This window comes from Trachypithecus francoisi, unplaced genomic scaffold, assembly GCF_009764315.1.
Source record: "Trachypithecus francoisi isolate TF-2019V2 unplaced genomic scaffold, Tfra_2.0 Lachesis_group15, whole genome shotgun sequence".
NCBI lineage: Eukaryota > Metazoa > Chordata > Mammalia > Primates > Cercopithecidae > Trachypithecus > Trachypithecus francoisi.
Window position 1 is genome coordinate 59608253 of NW_022681460.1, and position 26065 is coordinate 59634317.

The following is a 26065-nucleotide window of genomic DNA, read 5'->3' on the forward strand; positions in this document are numbered from 1 at the left end:
TCACCTCATGCAGCCAGGGCAGGCTATCTTCAAATCCCTTTAAAAGACTTTCATAAACATAATCTCATTTGATCTGCTAAATAGCATTATAGTAGTTTCCCCTTATCCATGGGGGACATGCTCCAGAGCCCCAGTGTGTGCCTGAAACCATAAATAGTATAAAATCCAATACATACTACTTTTTCCATACATACATATGTGTAATTTATATATTAGGCACAATAAGGATTAACATTATCAAATAATAAAACAGAACAATTACAAAAATATACTACAATAAAAGTTACGTGGATGTGCTCTCATTCTCTCTCTCTAAATATCTTATTGTACTGTACTCATTGTTCTTCTGATAATGTGAGATGATACATGTCTACATGATACCTGAAATGAGGTGAATGAAGTAGGCATTGTGATGCAGCATTAGGCTACTATTTGACTTTCTGATGACACTTCAGAAGGAAGAGTGTCTGCTTTGGGTGATCCTGGATCATCGAGCCATGACTATGTCAATGGTTGGATGTCAGAAACACATGATGTCAGTGGCTAACCAGGTAGGTAGTGTAATGGGCAGGTGGATACACAGGACAAAGGGATGATTAAGGACCTGGGTGGGACAGAGCAGGATGGCATCAGATTTTATTGTGCTTCTCAAAATGGCATGTGATTTAAAATTTATGACTCGTTTATTTCTGACATTTTCCATTTACTATTTTTGGAATAGTTGACCATGGGTAACTGAAACCGCAGATAGCAAAACCACAGATAAGGAGGAACTGCTGTGTAATTTTAAAAAGGGTTGGCAATCTTATTCCCATTATTCAGATGAATATTGTAGGGTTACCATATTTCATCCAAATGAGGACAAGAGGACAATGGTTGGAGCACTATTAATAATTATGCCTAGAAAACAAACATAAACTTGGGATGGTCACAGTCTAACTGGAACATATAGTCACCCTAGAAATACTATGTCATAAAGTCATGCTTTTGCTTAGGCAAGCTCCTCAGGCCATCTCTAAAAGCCTATTTGCTCCTGCTAATAGGTGATGCACCTCTACCATGAGGCAAGATGCTATTTGTGGCTGAGGGGAGCAAAGTCAATCTAGAAGGGTAGCTTTGACCTGGGAGTCTAAAACAGATGAATTAGACTAATGGTACAAATCACAATGACCAGGGCACTTAGTGAACTTGTGGCTAACAACAGATCCCAAAGGAACCCAGCCTCAGCTCCAGTTCATACTGTTGTAACAAGGAAGAACCTTGCTTTTCAAAGACCTGCTGGGTGATGCATGCCTGTCTGAGTCAATGAGACTGGCCCACCAGTCTCCTTCTTACAGCAGCAGATCCCAAGGGGGCCCAGTCTCAAGTCCAGTCCCTCTAGTTGCAGTCAGGGACCTATATCACCTGTGCAGAGACCTGATGGAGGCATGCCCATCTGAGCCATCAGGACAGTCTTCTGGACTTACTGGCCAGTATTCCCACTCAGCCCCAGTTACCCTCCTTGGGTCTTCACCAGGTTAATCTGAGCCAGAAGGCCACAAGAACTTTGGAATCCTCACAAGATGTGGAGTAAGCCTGAGCTTATACTGTCCTCTAGTGCTGAGACAGCTGCAGTGATCACAGGCTCAGGAAAACCAAGATAGTCTGCTTAGAATCCCTAGAAGGCCCTCTGAAAGGGACAGGCACAAACAAAGACAATTTGTAAAGGTGAAAATAAATACCTAATCCTTCAATGTTCAGACATGGTCACATGTCACAGGCATCAAGAACATTCAAGGAAATATGACCTCACCAAACAGACAAAATAAGGTGCCAGAGGCTGATCCTAAAAGTGATGGAAATGTGTAATCTCTCGGACAAAGAATTTTAAAGAGCTGTTTTAAGGAAGCTCAACAAACTTCAAGAAAACACAGAGAATCAATTCAGAAATTTATCACAGAAATTTAAGAAAGAGATTGAAATAACTTATTAAAAATCAAACAAATCCTGGAGGTAAAAGATACAATTAATGAAATAAAAAAATGTATTAGAGAACATCAACAGCAGAATTTATCAGCTGGAAGAAAGAAACAGTAAGCTTAAAGACAGACTATTTGAAAGTACAGTCAGAGGGCTCACGCTTGTAATCCCAGCACTTTGGGAGGCTGAGGTGGGTGGATCACCTGAGGTTGGGAGTTCAAGACCAGCCTGACCAACATGGAGAAACGTCATCTCTATTAAAAATACAAAATTGGTTGGGCATGGTGGCACATACCTGTAATCCCAGCTACTCGGGAGGCTGAGGCAGGAGAATCACTTGAATCCAGGAGGCAGAGGTTGCGATGAGCTAAGATTACACTACTGCACTCCAGCCTGGGCAACAAAAGCGAAACTCTGTGGGAAAAAAAAAAAAAAAAAATCTTTGCCTAGACATTTTGTCATTAGGTTATCCAAAGTTAAGACGAAGGAAAGAATTTTAAGAGCTGTGAGATAGAAGCATCAGGTAACCTACAAAGGAAAACCTATCAGATTAACAGCAGATTTCTCAGCAGCAACCCTACAAGCTAGAAGGGACTATCTTCAGCCTCCTCAAACAAAACAATTATCAGCCAAGAATTTTGTATCCAAGCGAAACTAAGCATCATATCTGAAGAAAAGATAAAGTCATTTTCAGATAAACAAATGCTGAAAGAATTTGCCATTACCAAGCCAACCACTATAAGAACTGCCAAAAAGGAGCTCTAAATCTTGAAACAAATCTTGAAAACACATCAAAACAGAACCTCTTTAAAGTGTAAATCACACGGGACCTATAAAACAAAAATATGAGTTAAGCAAAAACAAAAACCAAAAACCAAAGTACACGAGCAACAAAGAGCATGATGAATGCAACAGTACCTTACATTTCAATACTAACATTGAATGTAAATGGCCTAAATGCTCCACTTAAAAGACACAGAACTGCAGAATGGATGAGAACTTACCAACCAACCATCTGGTGACTTCAGGAGACTCACCTAAGGATTCATATAAACTTAAAGGGGTGGAAAAAGGCATTTCATGCAAATGGAAACCAAAAGCAAGCAGGTGTAGCTGTTCTTATATCACACAAAGCAAACTTTAAAGCAACAGCACTTAAAACAGACAAAGAGGGACATTATATAATGGTAAAAGGCCTTGTTCAACAGGAAAATATCACAATCCTAAACATATATGCACCTAACACTGGAGCTCCCAAATTTATAAAACAGTTACTAACAGACTTAAGAAACGAGAGATACAGCAACACAATAATAGTGGGGACTTCAATACTCCACTGACAGCACTAGACAAGTCATCAAGACAGAAAGTCAACAAAGAAACAATAGACTTCAACTATACCTTGAAACAAATGGACTTCACAGACTTCCACCTAACAACCACAAAGTACACATTCTATTCAATACCACATGGAACTTTCTCTAAGATAGACTATATGATAGGCCATAAAACAAATCTCAATAAATTTAAGAAAATTGAAATTATATCAAGCACTGCCTCAGACTACAGTGGAATAAAACTGGAAGTCAACTCCAAAAGGAACCTTCAAAACAATGCAAATACATGGAAATTAAATAATCTGTTCCTGAATGAGCATTGGGTCAAAAACAAAATCAAGATGGAAATTTAAAAATTATTCATACTTAATGACAAAAATGACACAACCTATCAAAACCTCTGGGATACAGCTAAGGTGGTGCTAAGACAAAAGATCATAGCCCTAAATACCTATATCAAAAAGTCTGAAAGAGCACAAACAGATAATCTAAGGTCACACCTCAAGGAACTAGAGAAACAAAATCAAACCAAACCCAAACCTAGCAGAAGAAAGGAAGAAACCAAGATCAGAGCAGAACTAAATGAAATTGAAACAAAAAAAAAATACAAAAGATAAATGAAACAAAAAGCTGGTTCTTCGAAAAGACAAATAAAACAGACCATTAGCAAGATTAACCAAGAAAAGAAGACAGAAGATCCAAATAACCTCACATTATTACAACTGACACCACTGAAATAAAAAAGATCATTCAAGGCTACTATGAATACCTTTACACACACAAACTAGAAAACCCAGAAGAGATGGATAAATTCCTGGAAAAATACAACCCTCCTAGCTTAAATCAGGAAGAATTAGATACCCTGAACAGATTGAAATGGTAATTTAAAAATTACCAACAAAAAAAGTTGAGGAACAGACGGATTCACAGCAGAATTCTACCAGACATTCAAAGAAGAATTGGTACCAATCCTTTTAACAGAGATTATTTTCACAAGATACAGAAAGAAGGAACTCTCTCTAATTAGTTCTATGAAACAAGCATCACCCTAATACCAAAATTAGGAAAGGACATAACCAAAAAAGAAAACTACAGACCTATATTCTTGATGAACATGGATGCTAAAATCCTTAACAAAATACTAGCTAACTGAATCCAACAACATATCACAAAGATAGTTCACCATGATCAACTGGGTTTCACATCAGGGATGCAGGGATGGTCTAACATATACAAATCAATAAATGTAATACACTACATAAACAGAATTAAAAACAAAAATCACATGATCATCTCAATAGATGCAGAAAAGGCATTCGACAAAATCCAGCATCGCTTTATGATTAAAACTCTCAGCAAAATCAGTATACAAGGGACATATCTTAATGTAATAAAAGCCATCTATGACAAACCCACAGCCAACTAATGCTTAATGGGGAAAAGTTGAAAGCATTCCCTCTGAGAACAAGACAAGGATACCCACTCTTACCACTTCTCTTCAACATAGTACCGGAAGTCCTAGCCAGAGCAATCAAACAAGAGAAAGAAATAAAGGACATCCAAATTGGTAAAGAGGAAGTTAAACTGTCACTGTTTGCTGATTATATGATCGTTTACCTTGAAAACCCTAAGGGTTCCTCCAGAAAGCTCCTAGAACTGATAAGAGAATTCAGCGAAGTTTCCAGATACAAGATTAATGTACACAAATCAGTAGCTCTTCTATACAACAGCAACCAAGCAGAGAATCAAATCAAAAACTCAACCCCTTTTACAAGAGCTGCAAAAAAATAAAATGAAATACTTAGGAATATACCTAACAAAAGAGTCGAATGACCTCTACAAGGAAAACTACGAAACACTGCTGAAAGAAATCACAGACATCACAAACAAACGGAAACATATCCCACATTCATGGATGGGTAGAATCAATATTGTGAAACTGACCATACTGCCAAAAGCAATCTACAAATTCAATGCAATCCCCATCTCAAAATACCACCATCATTCTTCACAGAATTACAAAAAACAATTATAAAATTCATATGGCACCAAAAAAGAGCCCACATAGTCAAAGCAAGACTAAGCAAAAAGAACACATCTGGAGGTATCACACTATCTGATTCCAAACTATACTATAAGGCCGTAGTCACCAAAACAGCATGGTACTGATACAAAACACATAGACTAATGGAACAGAATAGAGAACCTAGAAATAAACCCAAATACTTACAGCTAACTGATCTTTGGCAAAGTAAACAAAAAACATACAGTGGGGGAAAGGATACCCTTATCAATAAATGGTGTTTGGATAACTGGCTACCCACGTGTAGAAGAATGAAACTGGATCCTCATCTCTCACCTTATACAAAAATCAACTCAAGATGGATTAAGGACTTAAACCTGAGACATGAAACTATAAAAATTCTAGAAGATAACATTGGAAAAACTCTTCTTAGGCAACAATTTCATGACCAAGAACCCAAAAGCAAATGCAATAAAAACAAAGATAAATAGCTGGGACCTAATTAAAGAGCATTTGCATGGCAAAAGGAACAGTCAGCAGAGTAAACAGACAACCCACAGAGTGGGAGAAAATCTTCAAAATCTATACATCTGACAAAGGACTAATATCCAGAATCTGCAACGAACTCAAACACATCAGTAAGAAAAAAACAATCCCATCAAAAAGTGGGCTAGGACTAGACATGAATAGAGAATTCTCAAAAGAAGATAAACAAATGGACAAAAAACATATGAAAAAATGCTCAACATTACTAATGACCAGGGAAATGCAAATCAACACCACAATGCAATACCACCTTACTCCTGCAAGAATGGCCATAATCAAAAAATCAAAAAACAGTACATGCTGACACGGATGTGGATAACAGGGAACACTTTTACACTGCTGGTGGGAATGTAAACTAGTATAGCCACTGTGGAAAACAATGTGGAGCTTCCTTAAAGAACTAAAAGTAGAACTACCATTTGATCCAGCAATCTCACTACTGGGTATCTACCCAGAGGAAGAGAAGTCATTATTCAAAAGAGATACTTGCACACACATGTTTATAGCAGCACAATTCATAACTGCAAAATCATGAAACGAATCCAAATGCCCATTAATCAATGAGTGAATAAAGAAACTGTGGTATATATCTACAATGGAATACTATGCAGCCATAAAAAGGAATGAACTAACAGCATTTGCAGTGACCTGGATGAGATTGGAGACTATTATTCTAAGTCAAGTAATTCAGAAATGGAAAAACAAACATCACATGTTCTCATTGACATGTGAGAGCTAAACTATGAGGATGCAAAGGCATAAGAATGATACAATGGACTTTGGGGACCTGGGGGGAAGAGTGGGAGGGGGGTGAGGGATAAAAGACTACATATAGGGTGCAGTGTGTACTGCTCGTGTGTTGGGTGCACCAAAATCTTACAAATCGCCACTGAAGAACTTACTAATGTAACCAAATACCATCTATACCCCAATGACTTATGGAAAAATAAAATAAATGTTATTAAATAAATGCTAAAAAAATAAAAGAATAAAATAAAAGGCATGACCATAGGTAATAGACCTTAGAAAGATGACCCATCGAAAGTAATTAACGTGGATGGCTTGGTTGCTTCATGAATAAGCCCCCTAAGCTACTCAGAAGCCTTGATTATCTAGAATGAAGCATTAAAAAGGTGTCTAAGAGCACAAATTACAGTTCGTGTTATTTTGCTTAAAAAGATCTGTTTCTCTCCAAGTTTAGAATGTATAACTAAACACATCTTATTCTCCAACTTGTACTTCCCACCACTGAGTTGTGAGGCTCTGGATAGCTTAATGAAATATTCTGGAACGCATATTTTCATCTGGAAATGAGAAGATTAGATCCCTTAGATCAGAAGTCAGCAAACTTATAACCTACATGCCTGCATCTGTTTTCATAAATAAAGTCGGATTGAAACACAGCTACCCTCATTCCTTTATACATTGTCCATGGCTGCTCTCACTGAACAATCGAAGAATTGAATCCTTGTGTCAAAGATAATCTAGACTTCAGGGCCTAAAATATTTACTACTTTTCAGGACAAGTTTGCTGATATCTGACTTAGATTATTCTTTATTTTTTAAGTGGAGAGAGATATAAATAAGAATGGAAATCCATATATATTGGCCAGGCACCAGTGGCTCATGCCTATAATGTCAGCACTTTGGGAGGCCAAGGCAGGCAGATCACCTGAGGTCAGAAGTTTGAGACCAGCTTGGCCAATATGGCGAAACCCCATCTTTACTAAAAATGCAAAAATTAGCCAGGTGTCGTGACATGCCCCTCTAATCCCAGCTACTCAGGAGGCTGAGGCAGGAGAAATGCTGAACCCTGGAGGTGGAGGTTGCAGTGAGCCGAGATCCAACCACAGCACTCCAGCCTGGGTGACAAGCAAGAATCCATAAATCTATATATATATATATGTGTGTGTGTGTTTGTGTGTGTGCATATATATACATAAATACTATATATATACACTATCTTCTCATCTCTGAAAATCTCTCTCATCCTCTCTCTTTTTCCTTCTAAATAACTTTAGAAGGAAACTTCTATTTCCTTCTAAAGAAGCACACAAACTTCTATTTTTACCTTTTCCTTAAATACACTTACCTCTGAGCATTAAATTATTTTCATTTCTTTCCCATGAATATCCCACTACTGAATACACGCTGGACTACATTATTTGTATTTAAGCAAGCAGCGTTGGGGCTCCTTTCCCAGGTTGTTATCATTAAAAGTACTAAAGCAAAACATCGAAACAAACAATAACATGAACTGTTCTCTATATTTACTTATTTATTTAGAGTTGGAGTCTCACTCTGCCACCCAGGCTGGAATGCAGTGGCATGGTTTTGGCTCACTGCAACCTCTGCCTTCCAAGTTCAAGTGATCCTCCTGCCTTAGCCTCCTGAGCAGCTGAAATTACAGGTGCCCACCACCATGCCAGGCTAATTTTTGTATTTTCAGTAGAGACGGGGTTTCATCATGTTGGCCAAGCTTGTCTTGAACTGCTGACCTCAAGTGATCCACCTGCCTTGGCCTCCCAAAGTGCTAGGATTACAGGCATGAGCCACCATGCCCAGCCAAGCATCTCCCTTTAAACTACTTTACCAACACTGACAATTTACATTCAGTACTAATCAAAAAGGAAACTAGAGGCTGGGCATGGTGGCTCACGCCTGTAAATCCAGCACTTTGGGAGGCCGAGGCGGGTGGACCACCGGAGGTCAGGAGTTTGAGACCAGCCTGGTCAACATAGTGAAACCCCATCTCTACCAAAAATACAAAAAATTAGCTGGTGTGTTGGTGGGTACCTGTAATCCCAGCTACTCAGGAGGGGGAGAATCACCTGAACCCAGGTGACAGAGGCTGCAATGAGCTGAGATCGTGCCATTGCGCTCCAGTCTGGGCAACAAGAGCAAACTTTTGTCTCAAAAAAAAAAAAAAAAGGAAACTAGGACTTAAGCTAGGGCATTTTAAAACACCACAATTGCACCATGGGTTTAATAATAAAAAACAAAACACTAACATCTTGTGATCACTCGGTGTATGACAGTCCTAATGCATGTAAAGTACTTTATAGAATTATCTCTTACAATCCTTCCCAGCACCAATGCATAGAATGGTTTAGGTTGGATATTGCATACGAGTAGCACAGCTAAAAAGACTGTCCTATCATAGCCCTCCTTATCATTTTGAAGATTGTTCATATTTTTATCATAACTTGGCTAACTTTAAAGATGAGGGAGCTATATATTTATCAAGATAGTTTTCTGACGGGTGGCAGTAAAATGTCTTAATATAATTGATATATATTACATTTTGCTTGAACTTACAAAGGAAGAATATATTTGATTATTAAAAGTCTTGATAATCTAACAACAATCAAAATAACCTACATTTCTAAATAAGTTTTTTTTTTTCTCACTTAAGTACTGATTACTATCTTAAATTTTTTTCAAATCTCATACAATCAATTCTCTCTAGTTCATATATTCTGGCACTTGTCTTTTCCTTTTTTTTTTTTGAGACGGAGTCTCGCTCTGTTGCCCAGGCTGGAGTGCAGGGGCTGGATCTCAGCTCACTGTAAGCTCCGCCTCCAGGGTCTACACCATTCTCCTGCCTCAGCCTCCCAAGTAGCTGGGACTACAGGCGCCCGCCACCTCGCCCGGCTAGTTTTTTTTTTTTTTTTTTTTTTTGTATTTTTTAGTAGAGACGGGGTTTCACTGTGTTAGCCAGGATGGTCTCGATCTCCTGACCTCGTGATCCGCCCGTCTCGGCCTCCCACAGTGCTGGGATTACAGGCTTAAGCCACCGCGCCCGGCCTGTCTTCTATACTCAAGTAAGATAGCAGAGTTCTATTTTAAGTACACAGGCATTTTTATTATGATACAAATAACTAGGTAATAGCTAATATTAATTTAGCATCAATAATATACAAAGTATGTATTAAATTGACATAAATTAGAGATTACTATGTAACAATCTGCTAATTATATTAGAGCACTTGTTTATTTGTTGCTATGGAAATTTTATAATTAACTGCTATTAAAATTTTTGGCTTGTTATCTATATTGTTTCTAAATTTGATTTTCTAATTATTGTAATTAAAAATTCAAATTGAATATTATATTGTTTAATCATTTGACGTATAGTATTTATTCAGAATGACTTTATGTTTGTATAATTGTGATTAATGATAATATATAATATACTAACTTCAAAGGTTCTTTTTTCACTTGAGGAATGAGAATCTTTCTCCAATTCACAGAAAGGTGTCCTGTGGGCTAGTAGCAGCCTTCATCTTTCAGCCAATTTCATGATGGAGAAGATACTGTTATTATCTCCCTTTTACAGAAAGGGAGGCTTAGAAATGTTAAACAATGTGCCCAACATCACATAGATAGCAAGTCATGGGGCAAGATTCAAACCCTAGCAGTTTGAGCCAGAGCTCAACACAGGCAGCATAACTCTCACAGCTGAATAGCAAGGTTTGAGGAATTACAGGTATCCCCTCCCAAAAAGGACCTCCCGTACCTTCCTGTCTGGATGGACATTTCTCTCACTGATCTCATTCATTGATTATGCAACAAAAGTGAATGCAGTTCTTTCAGAAGATCACAGTGGTGACAACAGAAGCTGATCAGAACTAGCAAGATGGAAGAGTCATCCAGCATGGATTTCCAAAAACATGTGTATGTTTCAGGAATTGAATGAGAAGCACATTTTGATGAAAAACAGACGCAGATTCAAATTATTCCTCTGCCACCTACTCAAGAACCCTTCCTCTCAAATTCCTGGTCCCCCTCCAGCATACAAAAGCACATCCTATATATATCTCCAACCATTCATCTGTCCAAGCCAGGAACCTGGGAATCAGCCTTGAGGACCTTCCTTTCCCTCCCCACCCCACCTATTCCCACCCATCACCAAGAACTGCCTTTGCAAATACCTCACAAACACATTTCTCATCATGTGTACCATTGCCACCCTGGCCTCACCATTATTTCACACCAGAATTACTATAATACCCTCTTAACCACTTTCCTTTCTCACACTCTGACTCCTCTCCCATTTGCTCTCCCCAGTACACCTAGATTGACTATTCACCTCATCAAGGAATGCATTCCCTTAAAACCTGTGAATGCAATGCCTATCATTTCTAAACATCAAACTCTATCCCAGCCTACACCATCTTACAAGAGGTGCCACCTCTCCTTCTCCAGTCATCTACTGTGTACAGCAGACCTGCTTGCAGATTCTCAGATACTCCCAGCTCCTACACCAGGGCCTTTGCACATGCTTTCTCTTTGGACTACTTAACACCCATGTATCTTTCATTACTCAGCTTCACCATCAGAACCTCCAGGTGTGCGCTCCCTGACCTTGACCTTTTCCTCATATCTCTTCTCACGTCTACTGGCCCACGGTCAGATCTGGTCACACTGTGCTAGCTTCTCCTATACTGAACGTTCTGTTTTTTCCTGCAGAGACTTTATTACAGGTTGTAATTATACATTGACATATGGTTATTACTGGTTAATGTCTGTCTTCTGCCATAGACTATAAGCTACATGTGGGGAGTGTCCACATTTGCTTTGCTCACCATTTGGATCTCAGTGCTTAGCACAAAGCACAGGTCACCAAATTCTTGTTCAATAGCATACAGAACTATGTAGCTGTGAGCAAATTACTTAAACTTTCCCAGTTTCTCTTTTTCTCAACTGTCAAAAAAAAGGGGGGGGGTAGTGGGGGGAACAATACTGCCTCAAAGGTTTTTGTCAGGCTTAACTAGAATCAGCTATGTAAAGCACTAAACAGAATAGGCTCATTTACTCGATACATGGTAGCTATTCCTGCTATTATTCCCTATAATATGCTGTGGGCCATCAGAATTTGTCCTCATTTTTAAATTGTTTCTAGTCCTGTAAAAAAGGAAAACATTCACACAAATAATTAAAACACTATAGGATAAGAGTCTATCACATTACCCAACAGGAGGCCCAACCTAACAGGCTTTGGCCTTTGCAAATTTGAAGTCGCCGACATTCAGGATACCTTCTATCATCTCTCCTTTAGGGACCATCAGGATCCTGCTGCTTGGATCACAAGCATGGCATTATCAAGAGACTGGCTCAAACTCCATCTCCTCAGCATAGACCCTCGTGATGCTGCCAAGAAGAATTAACACCTTTTTCATCCCATGTCCTCCAGCAGTGTGTGTCTGTGTGTGTGTGTGTTGTGTGTGTATCCCTATTAAGAAATTAAAGTTCCTCAAAGACAACAATCGTGTTTTTCATTTCTATATTCCTGACCAAATCAACTACAATAAATGCCCAATTAAGTTTCATTGAATGAATGAATGAATGAATGAATGAAAAGGGAATAAAATTAAACACACAACAGTGGATATGTAGAAAAGACAAGCACAGCAAGAGTAACTAGGCTGCCCAGGGAGGCAGTATGCAAGTCCAGAACCTCGCTAATGTTCAGAAGGCTTTCAAAAGACAGATCAAAGGAAGTGGAGTGTGGGCAAGAGGCAGCCCTAGTCTGTTTACTCTTCGATCACTTTGTAACTTACCTGCTGCCCCCACCCCTAGGTCTGCTTTGACATAAGATCTTTAAATGTTGAGGTGGGAAGGGGGGAATCACTTAACTGCTATCTGATTCCTCATCTGTAAAATAGAGCTACTGACACTGACCTTCCTCATAGAGCTATTGTGTGGGATAATCAATTAATAATTGCAGAATCCTTTGAGAGTATAAAGTGCAACATAAATGCTAAGCATAATTTCCATACAGTCTCTGCTGGCTCTTCTCAAGCACATTCCAGCCGACCTCGGTGCCTTTGATCTGCAGTTATCACCTGTAATAGAGCAAACAATGCCTTTGTATCATTAAGCAAATGCATAATGAATGGTATTCATTGTTAAAGGTTACTTAGCAATATAACCTTTTTTTTTTTTTTTGCCTTTTGAATGGGAACATCCACCGGTGACTGGATTATGTAAACTAATAGCTAATGTATCAAAGGAAAGGAGAGAAAAGAAACAGCCATGGCAACCAGGGCAATAGGACCCAGGCTTTGGCCTTCAGAAGAAATCTGTATCCACCTAGCAAAACTAGGATAAGGATTAACTCGGAGAAAACCAGAGGGGATGGTGAACAGAAAAGTCAACAATGGGAAATGGCAGACTGTGGCCTAGGCATCCTCCGGCTGTCAGATCTTGGCTGATTTTATGAGACATAATCTGCCATATTCAGGAGTGTGAACCTGGGCTGTTATTGTCCTCTTCCTCAAGTCTCTGGGTTCTTCCCTTCATGCTCACTGGTGCTTTGGTGAGAACATTGTGTTTTTCTTTGAATATAACCTTTTCTAAGGATAGAGGCGGGTGGCACTACGATCAGAGAACCTTTATCCTCCTCTGCATTCCTCCCGATGCCCGATGCTCAGCTCTTCCTAGAGAAATGGCCCTCAACCCAATGCAGGGGCAATCGCTAGCCTCAGGAACAATCACCCCAAGATTCTCAAGGTAAGTGAGACAGCCTGAGAAAGACCACCTCCTCCCATAAAATGCGAAAAAGCTCACAACTTGTTCATTGGTTCATTTGATTTAATACCAAAAGGTTGGAACAGTATTACAATTCCCTTAAGTGTTCCTTTGAGATTTAGACAAAAGAAATAACAAATGTTTGCTGCTTTGGTTTAGATTTTTTAAGTTTAGACTTCAGTACTCTAGCACAGTCTTAAGGTATTTGGTAATTCTACAAGTTTAATTTTTAAATGTTAGAGTTAACTTTTATGTCACGTTTCTCAAAAACTATATGAATTTACAAGGTACTCTTCTCCCTATATTCCTTTAAATAATACCCAAAACAACTCTCATATACCCTTCTATGTTTTACTGCCTTGACTACAGGGATTTTATGTCTCTTATTTGGCATTGCTGTTTATTGTCACTTCCCCCATAATTCTGGCTTTTGCTGGCCTGTTTTTTTATTTTATCCTTTTGAAAGTCTTTCTTCACCATGCTAAGTCAAACTTTGAAACTTGATAAACACCATAAAATGTTTCTTAACATGGTACAAGATCGCCACCCAGTGGCCATGCTGAGCTTCACTCTATGCATTTTTCCAGATTTCTTCCCCTCACATTTTTATTTATCTGGACAGCAGAACAGAGGTGTCCTTAAAGAATAGCCCAGCCCCTTCATTTTTCTGAGGAGAAAACTAAAGGTCAGAAAGGTTAACATCTGGTCAAGTCCACAATACCACAACAAGACCCCTGCCTGAGGACAGGCTTCAGTCCTCATGTTTTCAACGACTACCTCAGAACTGGAGGTGACCTTCAGGATCAGCCAATCCAAGCCCTCTATCGTACAGATGAGGAAACTGAGGCACAGAGAAGAAAAATGGCTTCTCAGGGGTTATGGAGCTGACTAAATGAGACAAAATCCAGCTTTATTAACACCTAGCCTAATGTTCATTCTCCTACTTAGACCAATCCCATTTTAAATATTTTATTTTCCCCTTTGGATTATCATAATTCCAGTCTTTAATAGATGACCACAGTAGATAAGCATAAAATGGTCAGCTCTTGCCTTCCTCAAAATGAATAGTTACGCAATGGGAACCCTCAGAAAGGTAAAATTCATTCTCATTAATGAACTGTTCACTGTTGGTATATCCAAAAATATTTCACCACTTTTGTTTATACTTAGGAGGTGATAGATTTAATTAAAGGTAATTAGAAATTCTAACTATGCCTTCTTTCCGTTTAAAGAGAACACTCGGCCAGGCGCGGTGGCTCACGCCTGTTATCCCAGCACTTTGGGAGGCTGAGGCGGCCGGATCATGAGGTCAGGAGATCGAGACCATCCTGGCTAATACGGTGAAACCCTGTCTCTACTTAAAAATATAAAAAACTAGCCAGGCGACGAGACAGGCGCCTGTAGTCCCAGCTACTCAGGAGGCTGAGGCAGGAGAATGGCGTAAACCCGGGAGGCGGAGCTTGCAGTGAGCTGAGATCCGGCCACTGCACTCCAGCCTGGGTGGCAGAGCAAGACTCCATCTCAAAAAAAAAAAGAAATACACATTTTAACTGAAATTTGGCAAGATGTTTCAGAACATTTCAGTAAAATAAATGTAAAATTACAGACTCCTGTTGGGAGAATATGGAGTATTCTTTCTGCTATCTTTAAATCAAGTATTTAAAGAAGTGAGAGAAAATGTCAATAAAAAAGTAGAGTAAGACACAAAAGCAACAGAGTGAGCAATACAATCAATAGAAATTATTTCAATATCAAGAAGTAAATTGCAACAAAAACATTCAGCATCTCAAAAGCAGTCAGAAGAATAGAGTAAAAATAATGATATGTTTATGGATTACTTGATAACCCAAATTAACAAACACAAGTGAATCATATGAATACACTGGAAAAAATTAAATACCCCAATTTTTTGACACCAAATATTGTTATCAATGAATAAAATATAAACTCACAATACATCACCACAATGAGTACACCTATGACAAATTGGTTAATGAGTGTCATTAATTCAAAGTACTCAACATAGGACAACGCACTAGAAAGCTTGAAACGCCTTGAAAACAAACAGATCATATGTGCAAAAAACTTAATAGAGGTTTTCCAAATTTGAGAGCAATCCTAACAGTTTATATGACATTGCCAGCTATGAGTTGTGAAAGCTATAAGAAATGTTTCTAAATTATCAAAAATAAAAACCAAACTGTAATCAATCATGGTAGAAGGAAGATTAAATTGTTTTTCTGTTCTCTCTATGGAATATATTCCTAAAACATTATCATATGAAGATGAAACTGAAGAGTTTGCTTTCAAAAATGGAAGGGAAAAATTATCAAAGAAGTCTGAAAACAGGAAATTCGATTAAATATTAGGCTAAATAAAATAAAATTTATTTGTTTACTTTTACAATAAAAAATAGTCTATTACTTTTCAGGATGTTGTTGTTTCTGCTCTTTGTCATTAAGTATCTGTCATTTCTTGTCAGTCCTTTTCTTATTCCAAATAAATGGCTTTGATAATTAATTTTACATTTATAATCTTGTATTCTTTTCTTAAGGAAAGCCTCCTAAATTATATAAGCTTCCAGGACCATTTCTTCTCAAAGTTTCCTCTAACAGTGAAGGGCCTTTTTCCTGTAACAAAAAAAAAAGAAGCAAAATGCTCTGTGTTCCACTTAATACACAAGAAAAAGACATGTACCACAAGACTCCCCAAAAATCAATGCATCTAAGAATGGGAAAATAGTATACAACCTTTCTCACAGGACACGAATCATTATATTTTACAATAAACTAAGTTGAGAGTATATACATTTAAATTACATGCCTACCACATTTCTTAGTGACCTGCACTGCTAGTGGTTCCCAAACTTAAAAAGCAAACAAAAAAAGCCTGTTATCTGAGTTACAAAGATAGTCATGGCAAGTGAATGAAGGAAAATTGACAGAGATAATGGATCAGTATACCATGTTACACTTCTCAGGCTTAGGGATTGATAAGAAAGTAAGACAGTGTTTTACAAATGGCAGGTCATAACCTATTATCAGGCAGTAATAATTATTATAATAAATTGTAACAATCACTTTTTTAAAGTCAAATACTTTAGAAAATAGTTTGTAAAAGATTGCATCACACATACAGAGTGTTTTTTTAAGTGTGTGTGGGTGGGTGTGTGTATATATAGGGTTACAATGTAAAAGGCATTTCTTACTGTGGGTCATGGTCTAAAAAGTTTAAAAAATACATATGAGAAATAAAGGGCTGGGGCCAGGCATGGTGGCTCACGCCTGTAATCCCAGCACTTCGGGAGGCTGAGATGGGTGGAACACTTGAGGTCAGGAGTTTTCGAGACCAGCCTGCCTGGCCAACATGGTAAAACCCCATCTCTACTAAAAATACAAAAATTAGCTGGGTGTGGTGGCACATGCCTGTAATCCCAGCTACTGGGGAGGCTGAGGCAGGAGAATTGCTTGAACCTGGGAGGCAGAGATTGCAGTAAGCCGAGATCTCACCATTGCACTCCAGACTGGGTGAAGAAGCAAGACTCTGTCTCAAAACCAAAAAACCAAAAAAAAAAAAAAAAAAAAAGATTGGCTGCAGATTGAAGCACAAGAGAATAGGAATAACACAGACAGTTATAAAAACTTGGTTTGGCAATCTGCAACAAATCATTTCTAAATTCATTGGAATTTGGGAGGCATTTTTCCTATTGAAATAGGAAGTCATTAAAATTTGCTTTTGTAGTTTCACCTAGGAATCCAATCATGATGGAAACATAATTTAAACAAAAAATAAACTAAATTTTAAACTAAAAACAGTTTAAGCCATAACTGGATTCCTAGGTGAAACTACAAAAGCCTATTTAACTCATAAGTAATATAGACATTATAATATGATACGCTATGATAGGGTGTGATGTTGATATATTATGACATGATATAATAAAGCATAATGCAAGATAAATGAACTATCGCAGTTATTATAGATTCCTAGGCCAGCACTCTTCTTTCCTTCCCAATATTCCCTACTATGTACAAGACTCTTAAGCAAATCATTTTGAAGATAATCTAAAATTACAGGATTTCCGTCACAACATAATGTATATAATTTCACAATACCATTTAACATTTTTATTATGATAATTCAAGATTTTATATTTTGCACCTCCACTTGATTTGGTATAATTGTTACCTAAACCTTTCTGCTGAATTAGAACCACTGACCCTTCCTTACTCCCATCCCCAAAAAGAACAAGAAAGGTGTCTAATAGGCCTAAAATGAATAGTTTTGAAATGGACAATGGTAAGATCAAATGATGCACTTGTGTTAAGGTATAATATTTGTAATTGTGTCCTGAAGATAACTCTCCAGTGTTAAAACTGTCAATGCCTCTAAATAATGAAGCAAAAGAATAAAGAGTTAATATGCAATGGCCAAGCTCAATAAAAATCTGCAGAAGGAAAAAATCATCTTTCATGAAAGCTACAGAATAATAAAGGAGCAGTAATCTTCTGAGCTTACTTTGTCATATGTTACAACAATAAGGGAACTATATCCTGATGGTTATTTCATTTCAATACCATAAGAACATTTATTTTAATACCATACAATTTGTATGTTGATTATATATAGCTAGATCTATGTCTATTAGATGAGCATGTTCACACAGGAAGAGGGAAGGAGAAGAGAATTCACGAATTTATGAAATAACTTCAGTGTTAGGCACTATATTTGGTCCATTACATGCATTGTCTTATGAGGTATAAGGAGACATAACACATATTTTGTAATGCTATAAAGCATCTGTTACTATTCTCATGCTGCAGTCAAAGTAGCTACATTGGTTTTCTGTGGCTGACGTAACAAATTACCATAGATTTAGTGGCTCAAAACAACACAAGTGTATTATCCTACCATTCAGTCATTTAGAAGTCTGAAATGGCTCTCACTGAGCTCATATCAAGATGTCAGCAGGGCTGCCTTCCTTTCTGGAGGCTCTAGGGAAGAATCAATTTTCTTGCCTTTTCCAGCTTCCGGAGGATGCTCAACCTTCTTGCCTCTTGAACCTCCTCCACCATCTTCCTCCATCTGCAAAGCCAGCAACATCAGGCCAAGTCCCTCTCACACTGTCATCTCTCTGGCTCTCTCTTCCAGTTCTCTTTTCCACTTTTAAGGACTCGTGATTGCAATGGGCTCACCTGCATAATCCAGGATCATTTCCCTGTCTTAAAGTTAGCTGACTGGCAACCTACACTTCATCTGCAACCTTAATTCCCCTTTGCCATGTAACTTCACATATTCACATTTTCCAGAGATTAGAATATGAACATCTTTGGGGGCCATTTTTCTGCTTACCACAAAAACTAAGTTCCAAAAAGATTAAGTAGCTTGCCCAAGGTCACAGAAGTAAAAGGAAGATGGAGCCTGGATTTTTACCCACGTTTTCTTAACTCCAGCCCCTCTGCTCTAGTCAATACAGTTTGCTGTGCAGTTTGTGTCTAAAACTGGCAACAATCTCCATGGTTTGGGTCTCATCAGGAAACATATCTTGGTGCCCCTTGTGTGTCAGGCACCCTGCTAGTGCTGCATACACAAAGACGAATAAAATACACTGTTTTATTTGAAGAGCTAAGAGTCTGACAAAGGAGGCACTGAAATTATATTATATTACAATGCAGTATGTGATGATGCAAGTTACTATATTGCAAAATGCAACATGGATTCTGCTGGGTTTATGAATGTAGCAGAACTGGACCTCAGAGTGGAAGGGATCAGGGCCAGAGTGGACAGCGTGACAAGAAGGTGGTCAGTAAATATCAAAAAGTTTCTCACAAGGAGTCACACTTGCGTTGGGCCCAGAAAATGAATAGGATTTCGCCCAACAAAGCAGAGAGAGTTGCGGAGGCATTCTTGTGGAGTAGCAGGTCTCAGAATATACTAAGGAATTAAAGGAAGGCATGACAGAAATGCAACTAGAAAGGAATTTAGACCTAGATTGTGTCAGACCTTGAGTGGCACCATAAGAGGTCTGAACATTCTCCCTGTAAGTGGTAAAAAAGGAACCAGGAAAAATTTTAAGCCAAAGAGGAGCATGAGCGGGAGAAAGAGATCCGATTTAGAAATATAAGCTTCTTAGAAAGGCTACTGTGATGGCTTCATGATAGGGGTTCTTGGGAAGAAATATAAGACGGTCTACAAAAAGATCTACCCAGGACTTTTAAAAGTTTGAAAACAGCTACAATTTTTAGAGTTTCATATTCTTATAGAAAATAAAATGTACCCTAACTAATCAGAGGAAGTCATTTTCATTCATTTATTTAGCAAATATGCATTAAATATCCATTGTGTATCAGAATTTTTCTAAGTGAACAATTGGTTCACTTTAGTGAACAAATAGATACTGCCCTGTTTTCATGGATCCTACATTTTAGTAGGGAAGATAGACATATACACAGAAAAACAAATAAGCAACATAAATAATAATGAAAATCAAGGGTAGTTGCACCAAAGGGGGCAAACAAGACTGAGATGAAGAGTAGCAGAGACCCCTGAGTAGAAACACGACTGACTGATACTTAGTCTGAATGTACCAGAATGGCCATATTATACTTGTTACAATATTGAATTAGGACACAGCCACACCTGCCAAAAATAGATGCTCCCAGGATCCCCAAAATAACTGCCACTGGTGCCTGAGCCACACTGGATTCTCCCTTAAGACTTCCTAGAAGTCCTCATAATCCACCAACCAAAGAGTTAATGCTTGGCCTGAGGATCTAGATCTACCTCCAGCTCTGTGACCTCTGGCATTTTTTCTGATTGTTAGACATTGGCTGTCACCTTTCAGTAGGTCAGTTAGCAGACATTGATAGAGAAAAAGAGGAGCCCTGTGTGCTCTGAACCTGAACCTGTTCTACTAAGATGGAACCTTTGGAAGAAATCTGTTGATGTGACACTTAAGACTATGCTTAAAAAAATTTTTTTTTGAGGAAGCAATAGAAGAGCAAAACCTCAAGGTGAGCTTGTCAAAGGTCAAATTAGGTCCTTCTCTTGTTAGAATTTGTCAAGAAAAGCTCCAGTTGAAAAGGTCACCTTGAAGTTGAGACGGAAAAAGAAAAGGCGATAGCCAGCTGAAGAGTGGGAGGTGATCATCCCAGGCAGAGAAAACTGCATATGCAAGGAAAGAGAGGAAGCAAGCACTTGGCATGTTTAAGGAACTGAAAGAGGACCGGCAGGGCCACAGCTTATCTTCAGGAAGGTGGATCTAAATGAGGTTGGACATAGGTTTTTTAGGCCATAGCGAGGGATTACATTTTTATTTTAAATGCAATTGGGAGTCCCCTGAAGGGTTGTATGCAGATAAGTGAAGTGATCCAGTTTCCACTTTTAAAGCTCATTTTGTTGCTTAATATAAATGTATTGTAGAACAAGACTGAAAGTGGTTGTGGGAATGAATGTGAAAGATGCTGGCAGCAGAACTGGAGAGAAGTCAATTGTGAGATCTGTTGTCGAGATACGATTTTGGGAATTGATGATGGTATGGGATATAGATGTTGAGGGGATGGAGAGATCATTGATGAAGGTGGTGATATCAAATAATAGATTTTCAATGTAGACAAAACAGCCTTATATTGGAAGAACACATGCCATTTAGGACTTTCATAGCTAGAAAGGACATTTCGATGCCTGACTTCAAAGCTGCAAACAACAGGCTAACACTTAATAGGGGCTAATGAAGTTGGTGACCTTAAATTGAAATCAATGCTTATTTATCATATTAAGAATTCTAGGGCAAGTAAGAATTACGCTAATCTACTCTACTTGTGCTCTAGAAATAAATGAAACAACAAAACCTGGATGATAGTACATCTGTTTACAGTATGGTTATTGAATATTTTAAGTCATTGTTGAGACCTACTGCTCAGGAAAAAAAATCTTTAAAATGTTGCTGTTCACTGAAAACACATCTGGCCACCCAAGAGCTCTGATGGAGATACACAAGGAGATTAATATTGTTTTCATGCTTGCTAGTATAACATCCATTCTGCAGCCCATGGATCAAAGAGTACTTTTTACTTTCAAGTCTTATTATTTAAGAAACACATTTTGTAAGGGTATGGCTACCCTAGATTGTAATTCCTTTGATGGATCTGGACAAAATAAATTGAAAACCTTCTACAAAGGATTTACCATTCTAGATGACATTAAGAACATTCATGATTCATGGAGGAGGCTACAATATCAACATTAACAGAAGTTTGGAAGAAGCAGTTTCTAACCCTCATGGATGACTTTGGGGGTCTCAAGACTTCAGTAGAGAAAGTAATGGCAGATGTGGTAGAAGTAGCAAAAGAAATGGAATTAGAAGTGAAGCCTAAATATATGACTGAATTTCTGCAATCTCATGTTAAAACTTGAATGAATGAGGAGTTGCTTCTTGGAATTAACAAAGAAAGTGGTTTCCTGAGATGGAATCTACTCCTGTAGAATACTGCTCCTGTGAAAATACTGTGAACATTGTTGAAATGCCAACAAAAGATTTGGAATATTACACAAACTTAGTCGACAAAGCAGTGGCAGAGTTTGAAAGGACTCATTCCAATTTTGAAAGAAGTTCTACCATGGGTAAAATGCATTGTCTGCCACAGAGAAATCTTTCACAAAAAGAGTTAAAAGATGTAGCAAACTTCACTGTCTTATTTTAAGAAACCACCACCCTGATCACTTAGCTCCATCAAGTCAAAGGCAAGATTCTCTACAAGCAAAAAGATTAACATTCACTGAAGCCTCAGATGACCGTTAGCATTTTTTTAGCTATAAGGTATTTTAAATAAAGGTATGTACATATTTTTTGTAGACATAATGCTATTGTACACTTAATAGACAACAATAGAATGTAAACATACCTTTCATATGCACTGCGAAACCAAAAACTTCATCTGTCTCACTTTATGGAGATACTCACTTTATTTTGGTGGTCTGGTACTGAATCCATAGTATCTCAAAGGTTTGCCTATATAATAAAGGCTAATTATTTTATAATGCTGTTAGCATATTTTCTTCATTCACAAAAAGGTTTGCTTACTGTATAGGAAAAAGCTCTACCCATAGCTCCCTGAGTCAAATGAGTTGCCCATCCTCAACACCTCATTAGAATACTTGACAGTAATTCACAGACCTTTGGGGACAATGAGCAGGCTTTCAAATACTGCTTGAAATAGGGATAAACACTATATTTTCAAAAATAGTGTAAGTGTTCCATGGTTCCCTCAGGCAATTAGCTGGTTTTGTTGCCATAAGTTGCCCTACTTCTATCCCCACAGAATAAGCATTTGGTCTGTCTGCTCAGAGTTATCACATTTTTCCTTCTTCCCTCTAGGTAGGTCACTAGATTCCTTTGTGAACAGTGGGCATCAAAGAGCCATTAAAACAAAAAAACCCTAAATTTGTGCGAAATGTAGCTCTTAATATTTCTCCGGAGCATTGAATCATAGTATATGTAATTATAAAATACTATCAGAAAAGGGCACTTTACATACCATAATAGTCATTTTATAAAGTTCAATTTGGCAATTCCAAACCACATTTAATTTTCTCTGAAAATTCCCACATGGCAGGAAGATACTGCTCTCTGAAGCTTTCAAGTCTCTTTCAGGGAACAGTGAAACGACAACCTTTTAGAATTAGCACTTTTTCTATAAATGGACACTAAATCACTTATGCCAAATACAGTCACATATGCATTTTTATTAAAATAAATACTAAAATAATAAGTAATTTTCCTATATAACCATTTTGGGATTTTATGCAAATTAGAATTCTGCAATATAGTTTAGTATGAATCATTTGTAGTTCTTCATCTTCACTGACAGGTGGGGCTAGTGATTTCTGTATTAATTATAATATTTTAGCATATTAAAATCTGTATCTAGATGAAGCAGACACTTCAAAGCTTCAAAACTGATGAAACTGCATACCTCTCTTAAGGGATAAAACCATTTGCATTAATATGTGAAATACACTACTAAAACACCCCCTGCTGATTTCTTAGGCTTTTGCAGGGAGTTATGCATAATTTTCTGAAAATTAAAAACCAAGGATTAGATATTTATGATGATAAAAATTGGATCTCAAGAACTATTAAAAACTTGGAAGATTCTCCTAAGCTAGAATTTTTAACTCAGTTAAAAATTATTTAACACGTATCAGAGGTTAATAAAAAGCACAGTATAGACGGAAGATCTAAACTCAGTTCCACCACTTACTAGCAAAGCACTGTGCTATGGTCTGAATGTCCTCCAAAATTCATGTGCTGAAACTAAATCACCAATGTGGTAGTATATTGACAGGGAGACCCTGAGGGGGTGATTAATTAATTGAGGTAGAGCTCTCATAAATGGGATTAGCAACCTGATAGAGCTGAAGGGAATTAGCTAATCCCTTTTTGCCCTTCTGCCTTCGGACATGTGAGGACATGACATTCCTCTTTTCTGGGGGATGCAGCAACAAGATGCTATCTTGAGGTAGAGAGAGCAGCCTTCACAAGGCACCAAACTTGCCAGCTCCTTGATCTTGGACTTTCAGCCTCCAGAACTGTGAGAAGTATATTTCTGTTCTTTATAAATTACCCAGTCTCAGATATTTTGTTATAGCAGCAGGAATGAACTAAGACACATCTTTGTGAACCTACATCACAGAACTGAAATGAGAATTAAGTAACATAGGAAGTTTCTTTATAAATAGTGGGTAATAATCTCACAAATGTCAGTTATTGAAAATGGCATAGCATAAGCCACCCATAAATTCATATTTAGATCTGGGGACAAATTATCAGGCATCTACAAATTCTCCATGCAAAGGTATTTTACTCATTTAGATTTTAGTTTGTTTTTATGTTGATGTTAATCTTTTAAAAAGCTTATGTGATTATATTTGGGGTCATCTGAATATCCTCTTTATACCTGTTAGGCAACGTGTGTGTTCATGGTAGCATTAGTGCCAAATAATTCAAATTCACTTGTTTCCAAGCTACTGAAAACAGATGCAGGCAGACTTAATATGTAGTTTCCATGCTCTTCCAAAAGAAAGACAAGCGACAATGCAAAAAATTTGAACAAAGATTTGGTAATAGTTTGACTCCAGAAACTAATGAGAACATCCAGTCATTAAATGGCATACCGTATCACTGGTAAGCTGAAACTTAAAAAAAAAAAAAAAAAGCAATCTTGCCAGTTAGCACTAAGTGTAATGATTTAACAGTGTTCATCACTGTCAATTAATAAGACTATTTATATTGGTTTTGTATATATTTATTGCAATTGTTTAAATAGTTACATGAAAACTGTAAGCTTATGTTTACACCTAGATTCGTATTTCTATATATTTAAATGTTAATAAATTAACATAACTTAACTTAAAAATAATAAGCTGACACTTGAGTGTGGCCAGTGAGATCAGAACTCAGAAAAGACACAACTCACGTTGTCTTCTCCCTGTACTTTGCTGTCTGACTCTGGGCAAGTCAAATGACCTCACCTCCCCTATTTCTTCACAGTAAACTAAGAATAATAATCTCATTCACACAGGACCATTGCGAGGAGTACGTGAAATAATGAATACAACCGTGAATGAATGCCTTCTCAGGTAGAATGTGTTGTGGACAATAAGATATCTGAATCAAGAGTCTGTACTTTCAGTCATCACTGTTTTTTAAAGTTAGGAGATTATCTCAGTTCCTTTTAAAATAGCTTTTATAGAAGGTGGTTGGGTTTTCCACTGCAATTTCAAAGTACTCCCCATTTTTGTATCATGCCCATAGTTATTTCGGTTTCCATTAGCTTTTTTAAAAACTTACTAACTGAGAGACAAAAACGTTAAGATTCATTTGTGATCAATGCAGCAATGTCCAAATATAAGCAGGGTTAAAAGAGCAAAATTATCCCATCTATCAGAGAAACTTTAATATTTTTCTTTGCTTCGTTGTTTTATCTGGTATAACGGAAGGGCAGAACTCATATTTGAGTCTTCTCTCTGTTCTTAGCTGTAACCCTAGCAAATTAAATGACCTCTTTACACTGGCTAATTATTCATCTGCCAAATAATTATAACAGCCACCATTGATCACGTACGAGCTTACCCAATGCCATGCGTGCACTGTGTTCTCAACGTGCACACCAGGCGAACTCTCATTTAGTGCTCACAATTTTGAGGTAGACATTAGGTCCATTTAATCGATGAAAAAACTGAGGCTGAACAAAGTTTAAAACCCGTCATGCAGCATCTGCAGAGCGGAGGTTCTAAAAACACCTCACCGTAAGAAAGAACTGCGAACAAACAATAGCTTTGCCTCTAAACACGAGCTTTTCCTCTAATATTCACAGATGGGCATTCGGAACGTCAAAGGGCCGGAAGCCCTTAGAAACTTCAGGGCTGGAGTAAAGCGGCTGCACCATATCTCAGAGCAACTCCCCCGAAAAACCCCACCCTGCCCAGGCCCCGCCTCGTCCCGCCCTCCGGGGTGCTCTCCCAACCGCCCGCTCCGGAGAAGCCTCTCCCACCCGGCTCCTCCGCCGCTCTCACTTGCGGAAGCCACGGCGCACCCAGCCTGCCCCTCTCGCAGCAGGACGCAGCGCATGCGCTCTCAGCACACCCGGATTTCCTGGCCGCCGCC

The 26065-nt window shown here is 38.1% G+C and overlaps 1 long non-coding RNA gene across 3 annotated transcripts; it reads right to left on the bottom strand.

Annotated features, from left to right (window-relative positions):
* Positions 1–2336: 2336 nt before the first annotated feature.
* Positions 2337–26054, bottom strand: LOC117097253. 3 transcript variants are annotated; one of them, XR_004442881.1, is made up of 5 exons: positions 25975–26054; positions 22302–22408; positions 18310–18483; positions 15823–16028; positions 2337–2373 (listed from the first exon to the last, which is right to left on the bottom strand). It is a non-coding gene; the product is annotated as an uncharacterized LOC117097253 (long non-coding RNA). The 3 variants fall into 3 exon arrangements; XR_004442880.1 differs by lacking the exon at positions 2337–2373 and having other exon boundaries at positions 14987–16028; XR_004442882.1 differs by lacking the exons at positions 2337–2373; positions 25975–26054 and adding an exon at positions 25532–25957 and having other exon boundaries at positions 14987–16028.
* Between the last annotated feature and the right edge of the window lie 11 nt (positions 26055–26065).